The following is a 17,248-nucleotide window of genomic DNA, read 5'->3' on the forward strand; positions in this document are numbered from 1 at the left end:
AGATTATCTGATTGAGTTTTCTCAAATTCACCTATATTATAGTGATAAGTTTTCCCCTAAAACCTTCTTAAATAACGATTTTTAATAGATAAAATATATGTTTTCAATATTAATTAATTATGGGAGCTCACCTGTGACCAAATTAATTAATATAATTAAAGTAAGAGTAGACATTGAATTCATTAATTATTATTTTATTATTCATTTTGGTGGAAAATGAAGATAAAGTAGGTAAAGTTTGTATTAGCTTTCTCAAGTGCTCTTGCAAGAGCTAGACTTTATTATTAATTATAATATGCACATGCAAACCTCAGCTGGTTTCTTTTAGTATTACTATGTCATTTGCAAATCATGCGTCCTCAGTCTCACCAATAAGAGATACGTCTTCTACAAACAATCATGATAACAATGGGACGATTAATTTGTGCACACTAAACCATTTCTAGAACCCACAGTTCTCGAAAAATTCTACAACTTAATCGTGTAGTCTTTGATGCACGACCTTTCCTTCTGCATCCAAATGATGTCATCTAAGAGTTCAAAGGTTTTTGAAGCTAGCTGAAGAAATGAAATCAATACAATAGCATCTGTGATACTACTAGGATAGGGGAATACTTGCACTTATCGTATAGGTTATATTTTATTATAAAAAAGGGTAATCCAGGTTATTAAAAAAAGAATGAAATTTGGGCAACCTTAGAGTTGTGGGCAACCTTAGAGTTGTGGGCAACTTTAAGGCTGATTGTGAGAGATTTTAGATGCCTAGAATAGCCAAACATGGAAAACCCCAACTCTTCAAAATTTTCAGTTTATCCATTAAATACAACTATAATGAAATGTTTTCTATTTTGTTTATTTGTTGGTTCTGTTAAATAAAAAAAATATATTTTTATTTGATATAATTCTGATTTGATCTAATTTTAATTCGATATGATTCTGATTTATTATATATTATTTTTCCTATGTTATAGATTAGGATTCTATTTTAGACTACATTGTAATATTGTATATTGTACAATTAGAGTGAAGACAACATTACTTTTAATTTAAATAGATAGCAACAATGCTACAACTCTAAGGTTTGGGATTATTTATGCAACTATCCCTATAACTCAACAAAAACACATTAAATTATTCTCATTTTGTGCATTAGGTATCCATCAATGTAATTGAATATTTAACCTAATCTCAACAGCTATAGGTAGAGAATCCAACGAAAAATGAAAACTTTGAGAGCAACATATTGTTTAGAAGAAAACAATTAAACTAATAAAACCAAAATCAAACTCTCTTCTTCTTGATTAAACTATGTAGCAGCAAACAATCAATCAAAATATGATTTTATCACATCAAACAATTAAAAACAAGTATAACAAAAAAGAATACCGCACACAAATTGACGTGAAAACCTCTTCGATGTGAAGAGTAAAACCATAAAGCATAGCCCAAATAAACCAATTCATTATTTCAAAAATAATAGTATACTATTTTCAACCTACAAATGAGTACACAACCATCCATAACAACAAAACAAAGAAATAACACAACTATAAAAAAAAAAGAATATCACAACAAACTCGTAAGTCTATATCTCACATTATATGCATCAAAAATAGATCTCCATTGTCCAAAATATAGCACCAGATGTAACTAAAATATCATCAAAATTTGAGAGTAATCCAACAGTAGACGAAAGAGAAAAAGACGTTTTTCTAAGAGGCTTCTAAACTAAAATGCATAATGCAACCAGTTATGTTCCAACATAGATAACTATTTACTTAAACAACAAAACGCGATCTTCAAAGTTCAAAATAAAGAATAGTGAGTCTTCTATGAGCAATCCAAAAATTAGAGTGATTCAATGGTGAAATTGGGAGAAAATGAAAATCTCCCATAGATGCATACTAAAAAACCAAGACAACATTTTTGTCTCCTCTTCTCTCTTCTTTTTCTGGCTTTTGTCTCCTCTTCACAGTTTAGAATAAAAAACAATGAGTCTTCTATCAACAGTCCAAAAATCAAAGTGATCTAATGGTGAAATTGAGAGAAAAGGAGCTAAAAAGACCAACACAGCCTTTTAATCTCCTCTTCTTTCTTCTTTTTTTGACTTTTGTGTGTTATTTATCTATATATATTGAAATTTATTTTGCCCTAATTTATGGATATAGTGAATTGGAGTTTTTCCATTAATTAAATTTGAGTTTCTTCACATAGAAAGGGACCAAAAACCCAACACATACCAACTACTTTCTTCATAAAATATAAGCAACAATCAAATATAAACAGTGAACAAGAATCAGTTGGTTATAACTTTATCGTAAATGATTTATTGCAAACTCAAGTTATTCATCTATGAAAGCTTTACCAAATTCAATTGATTTAACTTTAATTGCTTGACAGTGGAAAAGAGGGCTGTAGAAGACCTCGGACCTCATCAATTAATTATTTTATAATTCAATGTGGGGGAAAATTAAGAATAAACTAGGCACAGCAGCATTAGCTTTATTAATTGCTCTTGCAAAAGCTATACTTTATTATTAATTAATTAATAATTCATGCTTAATATAATAAGAATTGTGCAAACCTGAGCTGGATTCCATTACCATTAATAATTTATTTCAAATTGTTGTAGTGAGTAGTTCAGTCAACGGAAAATACTTTTTTTTTTTTCTGATTGTGGTGGGGAATTATTCTATTGTTGGGAATGTTAACAATTATCAAGATTATTGGAGAGAAGTCACTATCAAAATTATATTTATTGTAACAAAATGTAATTCAATTTGATCCGTAATATATAGTATAAGTTAAAATTTATTAAATTAAATTAGTTTAAGGTTACAAGATTATTTAATTGAGTGATAACTTTGAATTAATAGAATTTTCTAAAATTTATCCGCATTAGAGTGATAAGTCTTTCCCTAAAATTAGGGGTTAGCTAATTATCCATTCAAAACTAGAATAATTGGGTATTCAATGTTCGGTTCTGGTTCCTACTTGGAATAAAAAAAAATAGGGTACGTTTAGGATTTTACATTAAAAGAACCTACAGGTTTTGGTTTCTTTTTCTCAAGAGCCAGAACTGACCGAAACCGACCCAATTAATGCAATCACTGCACCGGATCGGGTAGAAAAAAATCTGGTTAATATTTTGTGTTGCAGAATGTTTTAATAATAAACCTTACACTTTCTTATTACAGCCAATAAATTTTGTTTTGCAGAATCTGCTTAATATACCGTTCGTGTCAGTCATTTGCAAATAGACAGGTTAAGAGGAAGCTAATATTTTGTACAGCATAATGTTCATAAACATTGACTATTTATGAACAGTTCCAATAAATCTTGTGTTGCGGATTCTGGTTAATGTACTGTTCATAAAGAGTCTATTTTTTCTTTTTACATTGTTTTAATAATACATGGCTTGTTTACACAGCAAAAATTAGAATAAAAAAGACAGATATGTTTAGATAATTAGTTAGAAGAAAGGAAAAACTTAAAACTTAGACAGGCTAAGAGGAAGCTTTTATATATATATATATATATATATATATATATATATATATATATATATATATATATTACAGGTTCTAAGTACGAATCAGAACCTATAGGGTCGGTTTCTACTAGAAATCGATCTTATAGGTTCTAAGTTTTGGTTTCTATTTCTAAGAATCGATCAGTTTTGATTCCATTTTTCTATTTTCAAAGTGAGGAGGCTGAATAAAGTTTTAGACTTTGGAGAGTAAATTTTACTCTTACCCATCTTTGTGTTCAAATGGTAGCATGACACTGACTGTACCAATTATTAGAATGATTTTATTTTGTTTATTATCATCTTGAGCATTGAGAAGAAACAACTCAACTAATAAAACCAAAATCAAACTATCCTTTTTTTGATTAAATTATGTGACAACAAACAGTCAACTAAAATATGACTCTATTACACCAAACAATTAAAAACAAATATAACAAAAAATAATATCACAATTTAACATGGTTACCCCTTTAATGTGAAGAGTAAAACTATAAGACATCGCTTAAATAAACCAATCCATTATATAAAAAATAATACTATATTGTTTTCAACCTAAGAATGAGTACACAACCTTGCAAAGCAACAAAACAACGAAATAACACAATTGCAAAATAAATAAATAAATAAAGAATATCACAACAAACTTGTAAAACTATATCTAACGTTATAGTCATCAAAAACAGATCTCCACTGTCCAAAATATAGCACTAAATATGACAAAAATACTATCAAAATTTGAAAGCAATCCAATGGTAGATGACAGAGAGAGAGACTTTTTTTTAAGAGTTGTCTAAACTTAATTGTATAATATAACCAATCACATTCCAACACAGATAACTACTTATTTGAAAAACAAAACATGATCTTCCCAATTCAAAATAAAGACCAATGAGTTTTCTATCAGCAATCCAAAAATTAGAGGGATCCAACAGTGAAATTGAGAGAAAATGAAAATCTCCCATGGACATGCACTAAAAACCAAGATAGCGTTTTTGTCTCCTCTTCTTTCTTCTTTTTCTGACTTGTGTGTGTTATTTATATGTATATACTGAACTTTATTTTGCTTTAATTTTTGAATATAGTAGATTTGAATTTTTCCATTAAAATAAATTTGGATTTCTCCACATGGAAAGGGACCAAAAACCCAACATGTACCAACTACTTTCTTCATAAAATATGAGCAACAATCAAATACAAACAGTGAACAAGAATCGATTGCTTATAACTTTACTGTATGAAAGTTCTACCAAATTCAATTGATTTAACTTTAATTGTTTGACAGTGGAAAAGAGGGCGTAGAAGACCTCGGACCTCATTAATTAATTATTTTATAATTCAGTGTGGTGGAAAATGAAGATAAAACTAGGCAAAGTAGCATTAGCTTTATTAAGTGCTCCTGCAAAAGCTAAACTTTATTATTAATTAATTAATAATTCATGCTTAATATAATAATTCTTGTGCAAACCTGAGCTGGTTTCCATTACATTTAATAATTTATTATCAAACTGTTGAAATGAGTAGTTCGGTGAATGGAAAATAGTTTACTCTCATCAATATTGCAATCTCTTTTCCCTGCTTTTTCTTAGTTTCATTATTTCATACTTGATTAATTCATTTGCATTGATAAAATTTGGTTCAATCCAATTTAGAATTTGATTCTTAGTTTCATTATTTCATACTTAATTTGATTTGAGTAATTTGGTTCAAAACAATTCGGAATTTGAGCTTGTTTCCATTATTGCAACGATTTTATTTTATTTATTATCATGTAAAGTAATATAATTTTTATCAATAAATCATAAATTCTTTAATAATAAATATAATACACAGATTTAGATTTTATAATTGAATTGAATTTAAATTATATCATTTTATTCTAATCAAATTTAAATTATCTTTGATTTTGGTTTGATAAATTCGAATAGAATTGTTTTGCATTCCACTCTTAATTGAAGATTAGAGAGGAGAAATGGTACCGATTGTGCCTTCTTTTTTCAAATTATTATTATTTTAGTTTAATTCTTTTTTAATTCTTTTTATTATTATTTTTAGTAAAATAATTAACTTGATTCGAAATGAAATTTTAATTTGATAGTTTAGTTTGAGTTTAGTTCAAATCTCTATATAATAATATTGTTAATCATGTGGATGATATTATTCATAAATTGTTGGCATTATTTATCTCATTCATAATATTATTCATCCTTATGATAATCTCAAATGACATTTTCAATAAGCTCAAAGGAACTCAATCTCAAATTATCAATTATGGATTCACGTCAAACTTGAATTAATCCATATTCAAATAAACCTCAACTCGAATCTAATTATAATCATTTTTGTAATTTTTAAGCACTTCTACTACAATAGATTGTTGCAACAAATTTTGAACACAATCCATGAATCCATAGATCTGATTGAGGTCTGACGAGAAGACTTATGAGCCATCATGATGCAATTTACAAAAATTAAAAATATAAATAAATAAATAAATATATATATATATACACACACACACACACACACACAATGGAATTAATATACTTGCTTCGTCTATCTTAACCTAGTGGGAGCATTGAGATTAAGCTTTAATCTATTTCAGATAATGAGAGTATTAATCCTCAATTGCATAGGAGTGGATGTCCAAAAGTATGCTAGTGACGTTCTAAAATGAAAACGAGGTTTACATAACCACTCATCAAGATGATGAAGAACTTAAAATCAAAAAAGAAATTAACTCATCCCTTCATGAGAAAAAATGTTGAGATGCATTGGAAGAAGAGATGAAATACGTAGACAACAAACCAATTCTAGGTTTTGGTTAACTCACTGCCATGTTGGAAAACCTATTGGGAACAAAAGGATTCCTTAAATCAATCGTAAGGCAGATGACTCAATAAATGTATAATTTTGTTTTGTAGCAAATAACTATACCCAATGAGTAGGTATAAATTGTGAAGAACGATGTTTTCATTATTTATAAGATTTACTTTAATATGTTTAATTCTAGTTGTAGTAACATATTTGAATTTAGAATTACACTAGATGAATATCAAGACAACTTTCTTTAGTAGAGAACTTGACAAAGAAATATGCATGAAATGAGATATAGATCTCATTGTTATAGGTTTGAAACATGGAGTGTGCAAGCTTCAAAAATATTGAATGACTTAAAACTGTCATCTAGATATTGGTACTTAAAATTTTATAAGTGTTAATATCTTATGACTTTAAAATGATTAATCAAGATCACCATGTCTATGTGACAAAATCTGATAGCAAATTTTAATTCTATCAATGCGTGTGATGATGTGTAGATAGCTAGAAATGATTTAAAATAAGTGATGATCATCAAATGATGGTTGTCCTTACTTTTGACCTATAAGATGTGGGAAAGCAGATTGTATATTAGGAATTAAATCTAGAGAGATTATTCAAAAAAACTTTTGACTCTATCACAAAGAGCATAATATTCAAAAGTTTTTAGAACAATCCAACATGGTAAGATATGAACATATTGATATTCCTTTGTCAAATCATGAATTATTGAGCCAAGAGATATGTCCCAAAACTTAAGATAGAAACAGAGAAATATCAATAGTTACCTATTCAGATACCATCGAATGTATTATGTATGTTATGGTGTGTGCATGCCTAGACATTTGTTTTTGTTATTAGGCTGGTTAGTTGATATAAGTCAATACTGAAAAGAGCACTGAAAGACTGTTTGTAGAATATTAATATTTAAAAGGCTCTGTAGATTATTGATTATATGATTAAAGATCGAATTTACGTTTGATTAACTATTGAGATGCTAGTTAGGGAAATGCTTAAACCAACACAAATTAAATTCACGCTATGTTTTCTTACTCCAAAAGGGCCCATACCTTAGAGTGATAAGAAATAGATATGTGTAAGCTTATCCATAACAGAGGCCGAGTATATAGCCTATTCAGTGATTGTGCAAGAAATTGTTTGATTAAGAAGATTGTTTGTGAATCTAAGTAAATAGGACAATATTGTCAGAGCAATAGTTGTATGTTGAAATAAAAAAAGATCCTAAATTTTTTATAGGATAACCAAACGTATCGACACTAGACATAATGTTGTAAGTGACTCCATTTCCAAAAGAAAAATGAGCGCACAATATAATTCTACGCATTGTATGGTCACTAATCCCTTAATTGAGATTGTTCCAAGAAAAGTATATCTTGCACATGTTAAATCTCTTGGATTGTGCAGACTGTAATTGATAAGTTGTTGAGCTTATATATTGTATTAGTGACACAATATTGAAAACCATGAATTCAAGTTCATTTTATGTTTTGAACTTGTGTCCCAAAATTCTTAGGTTTTCAATGCATACTCATTGTTTTTAGCTTAATAGAATTGTAATGTTACACAAGTTAGAGATTGACTTACTCACACGAACAATCGCCTTTGGCATTGAGAGAGTAAGCAAAGATGAGACAATGTTCTTGAGAAAAGTGATGCTGAGAGAGCATGCCAATGAGAGATACATTTCTCAAGAAAAGATTTATTGAAGATAAAATGTCGCTTTAATGATCGATTAAGATGAAGTCATGGATAGATACATTTGAAAATAATCGATTTGGATTCCCCACATTTAAACAACTTATGAATGCTAGATGTGAATTTTTAATATGGATAAATACCTACAAGTGTAAAGATGATTAAAAACTCATGTTAGGTGCTAGGTATAACAATTGAACTAAGATCTGTATAGTATTGTGAATGACATTTGAGAAAATACACACTATAGCACATGATTTATACTATGTGTGCATAAGTAAGACAAACAGTTAAAGTAGTGAGAGGATGAATCCCTGCTCCCTCATTGTGTGAGACTTTATAAGGATTACCTCATGTTGGTATCCTTTGACTTTTGATGTTGTTCGATGTTTACTCTTAATGTTATTATCTTATCTTAACACTTATGGCCATACACGATTCGGTCTATGAAATATGACTAGAAAAATAGCTAAATTTAAATTGAGAATTTCGAATAGAAGAGGAATACTTATATATATTACATGTGTCTATTGGTTAGCCGATCATGTCACTTAAAAAGGAGAATGAACTTGATCATGGATACATAGGAAGATAACATAATGATAGTGTTATCGAGTAAGTTTGAGATACTGCAAGCCTAACGCTTTATTTTGTTTTATTCAGGTTGAAACGACCATGCTATTCCTAACAGATGTATAGTATTTATCTCCCAAGTACAAGTTGCTCGCGAGGTCGCACAACACATTTACAAGTATGAAACGTACTATTGTATGAGATTTTTGTGGCTAAGTATTTGATTTGGGTCTTTCATCATGTGTGAGTGGGAGATATTGGGTCTAGGTTCACCTATGATAGGTTGAGTCGACCTGGTTTGATTTAACTGCCAAGAGCAGTTATTAAAAGGGAGTTGGAGGGTAGTTGAACACTTATAAATTGTCTAAAAACTGTCTCCTTCCTAGGGACAATAACAATATGCATTATTTTAATAACAGAAGAATTTTTTTTTTTTTTTTTTTTGCTTCTTCTCTTTAGACACCAAATAATAACACATAAATCAAGTCTCTCAAAGGAATGTAATATGTGGGGCAAATTGGGCCATGGAAATAGACTCACGTCAATAACTCGTGCAGTATGCAGATTGCTTTTGTCACAAAACTTGAATCCAAATACGCCCAATTTAATGTTTATAGAATTTCATAGAATTCAATTTGGTATATTTAATTGTTTCAAACAACTTTGTTTGATTTTTAAGTAATAAAAATTTTCGATAATTTTCTATTACCTGTAGGGATGTGATAGGTAATAGAAGAGTTAATACCAATTCCACTATAGGTTTTAATAGGTTATCAAACTAATCTTTTGATTTAGTTATAATTCTATTTTTAATTATTAATTTTTAGGAAAAAATACTCTTATTTTCAATTAATATAACAAATAATATGAATAATATTTTAAAATAATTATACCTAATGATATTTAAGTAAAATAATATTTCAGTAATCTTTTTATTATATTTAATAAAAATAATAATTATTTATAGTTATCAATTTTCATAATGTTTTATATTTAGTAATCTTATAAGTAATGTTTTATTTTTGATAAATTATCCTAACTAAATATATTAGATCATTAATCTAATAAAACAAGAAACATTTACCACATGACAGAACTGTACACTTTAAATGGTAAAAATAAAAATATGTCGATTGGAATTATGAAAAAATCTTTCATGATTGCTAAGGAGGTAAAATTGGAAATTTTGTGTACAAAGATTCTGAATGAATTCTTTTAACTTACCTTTTTTTCCATTCTTTTATAAAGTGGGAAGATTGATTAAAGTTTTAGATTTTAAAGACTAAATGATAGTCTCACCTATCTTCAGCTTCACATGGTGGGTTTTCATTGTAATTTCTCTTCCTGCTTTTTCTTATTTCACATTGGCCAAATGACTTATTCCCACCCAACATATAGTAAAACCTCAAAGTCTTATCTTCTAAGTTTCAAAAATTCAAAAATTCAAATACTCATCCATAAAATAATTTCTATTAAAAATCTCAGTTAGGATTAAAGATAAAATCATCATTTAACAAAAATTTAAAAAAACTAAGCTTTTATCACATTCCCCCCTCAAATTGAAAACTCACAATTTTCCTCCCGAATTTTCCTTCAAATTTTGAACACAATCCACAAATTTATAGATGCAGTCGAGGCCTCATGCTTACTATCCATCGTGATGCAATTTAAACAAAAACAAAAAAATAAAATAATTATATTTACAATGAACACGTATCAATTACTTTTAATTTTATTGTGAATGATGGATTATCATCTCAATTCATTTACAACATAAAATGAAATGAAAGTTTGATCAAATTCAGTGGATTTGACATTGGAAATGACCACTCACCTTATTTATTTGCGGTGGAAAATGAAGAGTCAAGTTATAGTAGGTAGATTGTTAATCTAACAAAGACAAAAACATCTTCCATGAAGCCACATGAAAGAGACTAAATTCAACTCACATCCATCTTCATCTTCACGTGGTGGGTCTCTAACTCTTGTCTCTCTTCATCTTCACTATCTTCCAATCTTGAACATTTTCTAGTCTCCAGATATCAACCATTCAAAAGCCAGTCATAAAAAAGATATGTATATATACTTATGATCCATCTTCATCTTCATATGGTAGACCTCCACTGTAATCTCTCTTCCCTACTTTTTCTTATTTCATACCTCATAAATTGATTTGCATCTTTCACGTAACTATTCTCTTAAAATTAATAGCATGCCAGCCTGAGTTTATACTTCAACAACCATTTTAAATGTCTGTATTTTCCTTGCATTTTCTTAGTTTCATGCCTCATCAATAGTAAATTAAATTTCCACACACTATTTGTTAAGCTGTTTTCAAAACAAGAAAGAATAGAAACTCCTAACAGAAAAACATGACATTTGTCGCTTTTCGTGATTACTTTATCTAATATATTCATTAATTAAATAGAATTGCATAGCGGTCTCTTTAACTTGAATAAAAGGTATTAAAGATGAAAAGACATTGCACTGGAGACCACCTATATTGGTTTGGTTTTAAAAATTGGTTTAGTTTAATTTAAATTTGCTTCAAAATAAACTTATAATAAACTCAAATTAAAAAAGTCAACTCTTTTTTAAATTGAATTGAATTTAAATTAAAGGGAGTTAAGGGGAATTTAACTTACAAACTTGATACATAACTCGATCTAGAACTTCAAATAATATTTAAATAAACATCATTTTCTATATTATTCGTTAAAAAGACATAAAAAATCTTATATTCAAATCACAAATCTGAATTAGTTCAATTTAACTTAATTCGAATTGAAATTTTAAATATTATTTATCTTATTGATAACATTATTCATTTTAATGAAATTTCAAATACTATTTATCTTATTGATAATATTATTCATTTGGATGATAATTTCGAGGTAGGAAAGAGAGGACAGTATTGTTGTGATGTCCTTTGTTGTGGTGGAAAATGAAGCATGAAGTAGATAAAGTTAACATTAGCAAAACTTTATTGAGTGCTCTTGCAAAAGCACCCTCGCTGGTAAACTTTAATGTATCTAAAATGAAAAAAGGAAATTATGTATCATCTTAAAACACAGCCATGGGATGGGAGTGACCTTTCTTCTTATGTTAACAGAGCATTAAACCAAAAAAGACTTGATCCAACTCAGGCAGGCAGGCAGCTTCAGCTTCTCACGGTTCTTCCACCTACGTAAAAGCAAGCATATTTTGACAAAAGATGATAGAACTCGTTAAAAGGTAGAACAAAATTCTTCCAAATTAAAAACTAATTTACCCAGCAAAAGGGGAAATGATAGCAGAGATGAACATTATAGGCCAAATGCTCATCTATAAACTTTCATCGACAAACTTATTTTTCCTGCATTAATTGCCCATTTTAACAATTATAGGAACTCAATTATTACTACTGTATTACAGGAATTATTGCTGCAGAAAAAAATATGCAACCAAGACAAAACTGGTAGATATTGGTATCCTGCCACGTACCCGTTCACCTTCTTATAGTTGAGTGACTATGGCCAATCTATGTCGGCCATTATGGGATCCTCTTCCGGAAAAACCGATATAAAAATATTTATGAATATTTTGACGTAATATTAAATATTCATAATTATTATATTTGATAAAAATCATCAAAAATTAATTATTTATAAATTATTATTATGTTTGATAAAAATTTTTTAAGTATAAATAATTATTGTATTTAGTTTGTATAATAAAATAATATTAAAATATTATTTTACTTAAATATCTAATTATTTTAAAATATTTTTATATTACTGTATATATTAATGAAAAATGAAAATATTTTTATTCTTAAAAATTAATAAAATCTTTTAATGTCTAAGTTAAATATGATAATAAGAGTCTTCCCTGATGAAGCTTTTCGTTTTTCACTGCTTTTTTAACGCCGATTGAACGTCCAAATGAGAGAAGAGAGACCTCTAGAGGGAGAGGATGCTTCGAGAGGGAGAGGCCACGGGCAATGGAGCTGGAGATGACATCGAAGATTTCAAAATGAAACCCTAAGGTGAAATTACAGTTTTTTAAAACTTAGGCTGGAGAAAATTTTTAGTTTATAAGTATATTGAAAAAGGTAGCTTGGCCACATTCTTGAGTAATGACGCCAACAAGAGAATTAGATTGGGGTAAAAGAGTAAAATATATTAAACGGTGTGGTTGAAACCTTGTCCTGCATGCATCATGGCTACTCCTTGCCAATAGTCCATTGAGACATATCAAGCAAAAATGTGTTGTTGAATTCAAAATATGAAGTTCATGTTTCAAACTTTGGAATCGCCAAATTTATCGAGCCATACTCATCCAATTGCACACTTGCAGGCACAAATGGATGCATTGCTCTAGGTATATATAATTCATTTGCTATTGTCTGATACATTAATTACATACATAAAGAACAGTTTGTAATACCCTCAGGTATGTTTCAGGGGCAATTACGTCTTTTGACCTTGTTTGGAGATATTTCTAATTCTATTTGTGTGTCTTTAGATATATAAAAAACACACACATATATATATATAATAATAATATACATCCAATATAATAATAATATATTGAAAAAGTATGTAAATATATATGTTGGAGAGAAAAGTCAATAAAGGAAACCTTTACCTTTTGCTTTTTCCATCATTCTCTCGTCTCTTCCAGAAGAAGGCAGTCTTCTTCCTTTCTTTGCTGCATTTTTTTAAGAACAGTGAGTGATTTTGGGAGGGTTTTGGAAGATAAATAAAGAAGGAAAAGAAGAGGAAACACTTTTAGAGCGTGGTAACCAAAAGATTTCTTTCTTTTTCCCTTTTCCTATGTTTATATATATATTGGATGTATGTTATATGAATATGTTAGTATGTTTTAGTGTTGATTTAGGGTGATTTTGGTGTTAAAGGAAACAAAACAAAGAGAAGGAAGTCAACTTGCAAATATTTGACTTGAAACGAGGTAAGGGGTATCATCCTTGATATGTTGCATGTTTTAGGCTTTTGGTTCCTTGGATTTATGTTATAAATGATGATCTTGAAGTTGAGAAATGTTGTTTTGCCATTTGGGATATCTATGTGTGTGATTTTGTTTATGGCAGAAAATTGCATAATATTTACAGTTTTGCCACTGAATTCGTCCCACGTTTTGGCTATCTTATCTAATAAGTTATGAGTGCTATTATATCTTGTTTGTAAAGCTCTTTGAATTCTCTTTTCAATTATATATAGCTTGTATGAATTGGGAATCATTTGGACTGTTAAATATTGTATGAACCACAAGGACTGTTTTACCAAATAAACAGAGGAGGCAATTTTGCCACTGATTTCATCTCACATTTTGACTGTCTTATCTAATGAATTATGAGTGCTATTATAGCTTGTTGGAAAACTCTTTGAATCCTCTTTTTAATGATATATAGCTTGTATGAATTAGAAACCGTTTGGACTATGAAATTGTATGAAACAGAAGGCTGTCTTGTCAAATGAACAGGGCTGCGAACAGTATTTCACTGTTTTGGAAAGGAAAAGAAAGAAAAGAAAGGAAAGGAAAGGAAAGAAAGGAGAGAAAAAGAAAAAGAATAAGAAAAGAAACAAAAACAAGAAAAGGAATTTAGGGCTCAAGATTCAGGGGTCGTCCCAAGAATATGGTCTGGTGAATTATGAATAGATTTAGATGGAAGTAAGATTAGTAAGATATAAGACACGCATGCATGCTATGAACTATGAGGGGGCACTTTACACTACACCGCCCGCAGTAGGGCACATCCGCAGTAGGACACGTTCATAGTAGGACATAGACCCCCAGTACGGTTCGCTCGCAGTAGAGCTCAATTAAGATTCAGAAATGGTGTAGTGAAAGAAAGAAAGAGAGCTCGAGCTTAGAAAAGTGTCAAATCCCTATAGTTAGCTTCCAGAAAGTATCAAATAGACACTAGATGGGACAAAGTATGACCCAAATAGTAAAGAATGAACTAGATTACCCCCTCAATCTCTTATAGAGGTTAGGATGTGAGGTTGAGTCCCGAAAGTGAGTTAGAACAGGAAAAGAGATAGTTTACTTGATTCTTTCCCCTTACTGAGTATTCTTATCACTCACTTCCTTTTTTTTCCTGATTGCAGGTACAGGTGATCGAGGTAGCTGCGAGGTAGGGTCAGGTCAACGTAGGTAGATCCGACTGGAGCAGGTTATCTCTGGTTTATATTACATGCATATAGTTGCATGTTCTTATTGATTTTTGACTTTTTGAGATGATGGTACAGTTGTATATGATTACTCCATATTTTTAGATGCTTTTAGATGAGTTTTCATATGAGTATATACATCTTTTGTTCGCTTCCAGATTTTCAATTTTCTTAGAATGCTTTCTAAACACTTTTAGTGATACGTTTATTTTAAAATATTTTAAAAGAAAAAAATAGACGCTCCGAATATTAATTCATAACATTTCCCCTTCGGTGGATAGTAATTCTAGGGAGGGATGTTACACAGTTACGATAGATGTTCTCATAATTTGTCCTTCACTTTATAGAATTGACTTACAAGATGAAGTAATTGAGAAATGTGATATATATAACCTTGAAGTGTTAGCATTAGAAGTGATCAAGGGAAAACGTCCAGGTGATCATGTCATTCCTTCTCGGTCGTCTCCATTCACACAGGAGAACATGTTACTGGGTAATGTTTTGGACCAAGGTCTTCCACTTTCTCCGCCTACTATTCAAGATTAAGCTAGCAATTGATTGCTTGAATTTCAATCCAAAATGTAGGCCGACCATGAACATGGTTTCTCATTTGTTTATGTAAATGTATTTGACAAATCATGAATATTTGTGATCACATTTCTCCGTTTGCATATCCACAATGGGTGTTTTCTTAGTTTTTGTAAGTTTATTTGGCAAATCATGAATCGCAACGGAACATATGTAATAAATCTGTTTCAAAAGCTACAAAATTGAGCTTTTAGAATCCTTTTATAAATCTGATTATGTTTCAAATTTAATCAGTTTTAAAAGTTGTTTAAAGGATAGAAAACAAAAAGTTATATCTATAATTTGATAAAGGGATAAATTTGATATTTTGTTATTGTAAATTCATTAGAAAGTGAGGATATGATTGTAATAAACATTTTATTCTTCATTTTTTTTCTTATCGATATTCAATAAAAGAGAGAGGTAGACTACTTTAATAAAGAAATTTCTTTACGTGTCTCTGTCTTGCATTCCATCAAATTTAATAATGAAATTGAAAAAGATAAGGGGGACTACTTCAATTTTATTGCTCATGTAGTTTTCTGCAATAAATTTTCTGGAACTCTAATTGGCAAATTAGTTTCTCGTATAGTTGCAGAGTATGACATTTAATTAAAGGTTGATAATGAAGTGGACGACCTAGTTAAGGTGTTAACAAAATATTTATGTTTTAATTAACTGTAAATAAATTATATATAAATAATATAATTAAAATAGAAACGTATATAATATCAAATATAACAATTTCAAGATTGAGAGTAAAAAAAAAAAAAAAAAAAATTTAATATGGTGGACAAAAAACTGGGGTTGAACGTTGATGCCCATAAAACACATATTTACCTTCTTCTTTCGGATGCACAAAGCCAATCTAGATAACATTTTAAACCAAAATTCAGAAAGAATTAATTAATGTGAAAACGAGAGCTCAAATTATTGTGTGGTGTTCCCTTTTCTCTTAAATCTGAACCATTCTTTGGAAAGTCTCCTCTTTGATTTTTAGTTGTATTATGGAATCATGGAAAACTCGTAACCATTAACGCATGCATCAATAATTTTCGCACTAGGACAGAGTCAATGTCTTTCCCTTTCTTGTTTATTTTACCAATAATTTCTTCATAAAAATCCAACCGTGAGTACCAAGTTTCAGATTTCTGCTAACATCAATCACACCTATTGATAAACTAGTTTCTTTGATCCCCTTACTTCTATTTCCAGATTTTAAAATATGGTTTAAATTTTTAGCTTATAATATGCATATGAATAAATTTTATTCTTGATACATATTATATGTCAAAGAAAATCGAAGAAATTATGCAGTTAAGTGTACTAGTAATTAAAATAAGAACATAGAATTTACATTTAAAAAAACTACAAACAAAAGATAGAGAAATATTAATCATGAGTGATGAAGAGTACAAGATGGACGAGATATTATTTGTTCTCTCTAACTAAACTCTATCTTAGCTTATTTTATTATTCGACACATTTACTTTTTTTTAACATACACCACTTAGTCATAGGTCACTCTTATTCTACCTATATGTTGTTGCATTTATTTGAGTGTATAGAGAAATTAATCCACTGAGTCATTATGTGGGAGATTATCGGCCTATACTCTTTGTTGTCATCATATATTTTCTTGAAAATCTACCTCTCAGATTCACACTTCATGAATTTAGATAACTCTTTTTAAGAATTCCGATCACCACTATATAACATTATATATGATGAAGGAAGGTTTATGATTTTCCAGTAATTTTTTATGTAAACATTATTAGATTTATTAGTTTTTAAGTAAAAAATTAAAAATTTAGTTAGATATATTTTGGTGGGTAATGTTGTCATTTCAGTTGTCTATTTGGCTGAA

This window comes from Mangifera indica, chromosome 2 (genome assembly GCF_011075055.1).
Source record: "Mangifera indica cultivar Alphonso chromosome 2, CATAS_Mindica_2.1, whole genome shotgun sequence".
NCBI classification, from domain to species: Eukaryota; Viridiplantae; Streptophyta; class Magnoliopsida; order Sapindales; family Anacardiaceae; genus Mangifera; species Mangifera indica.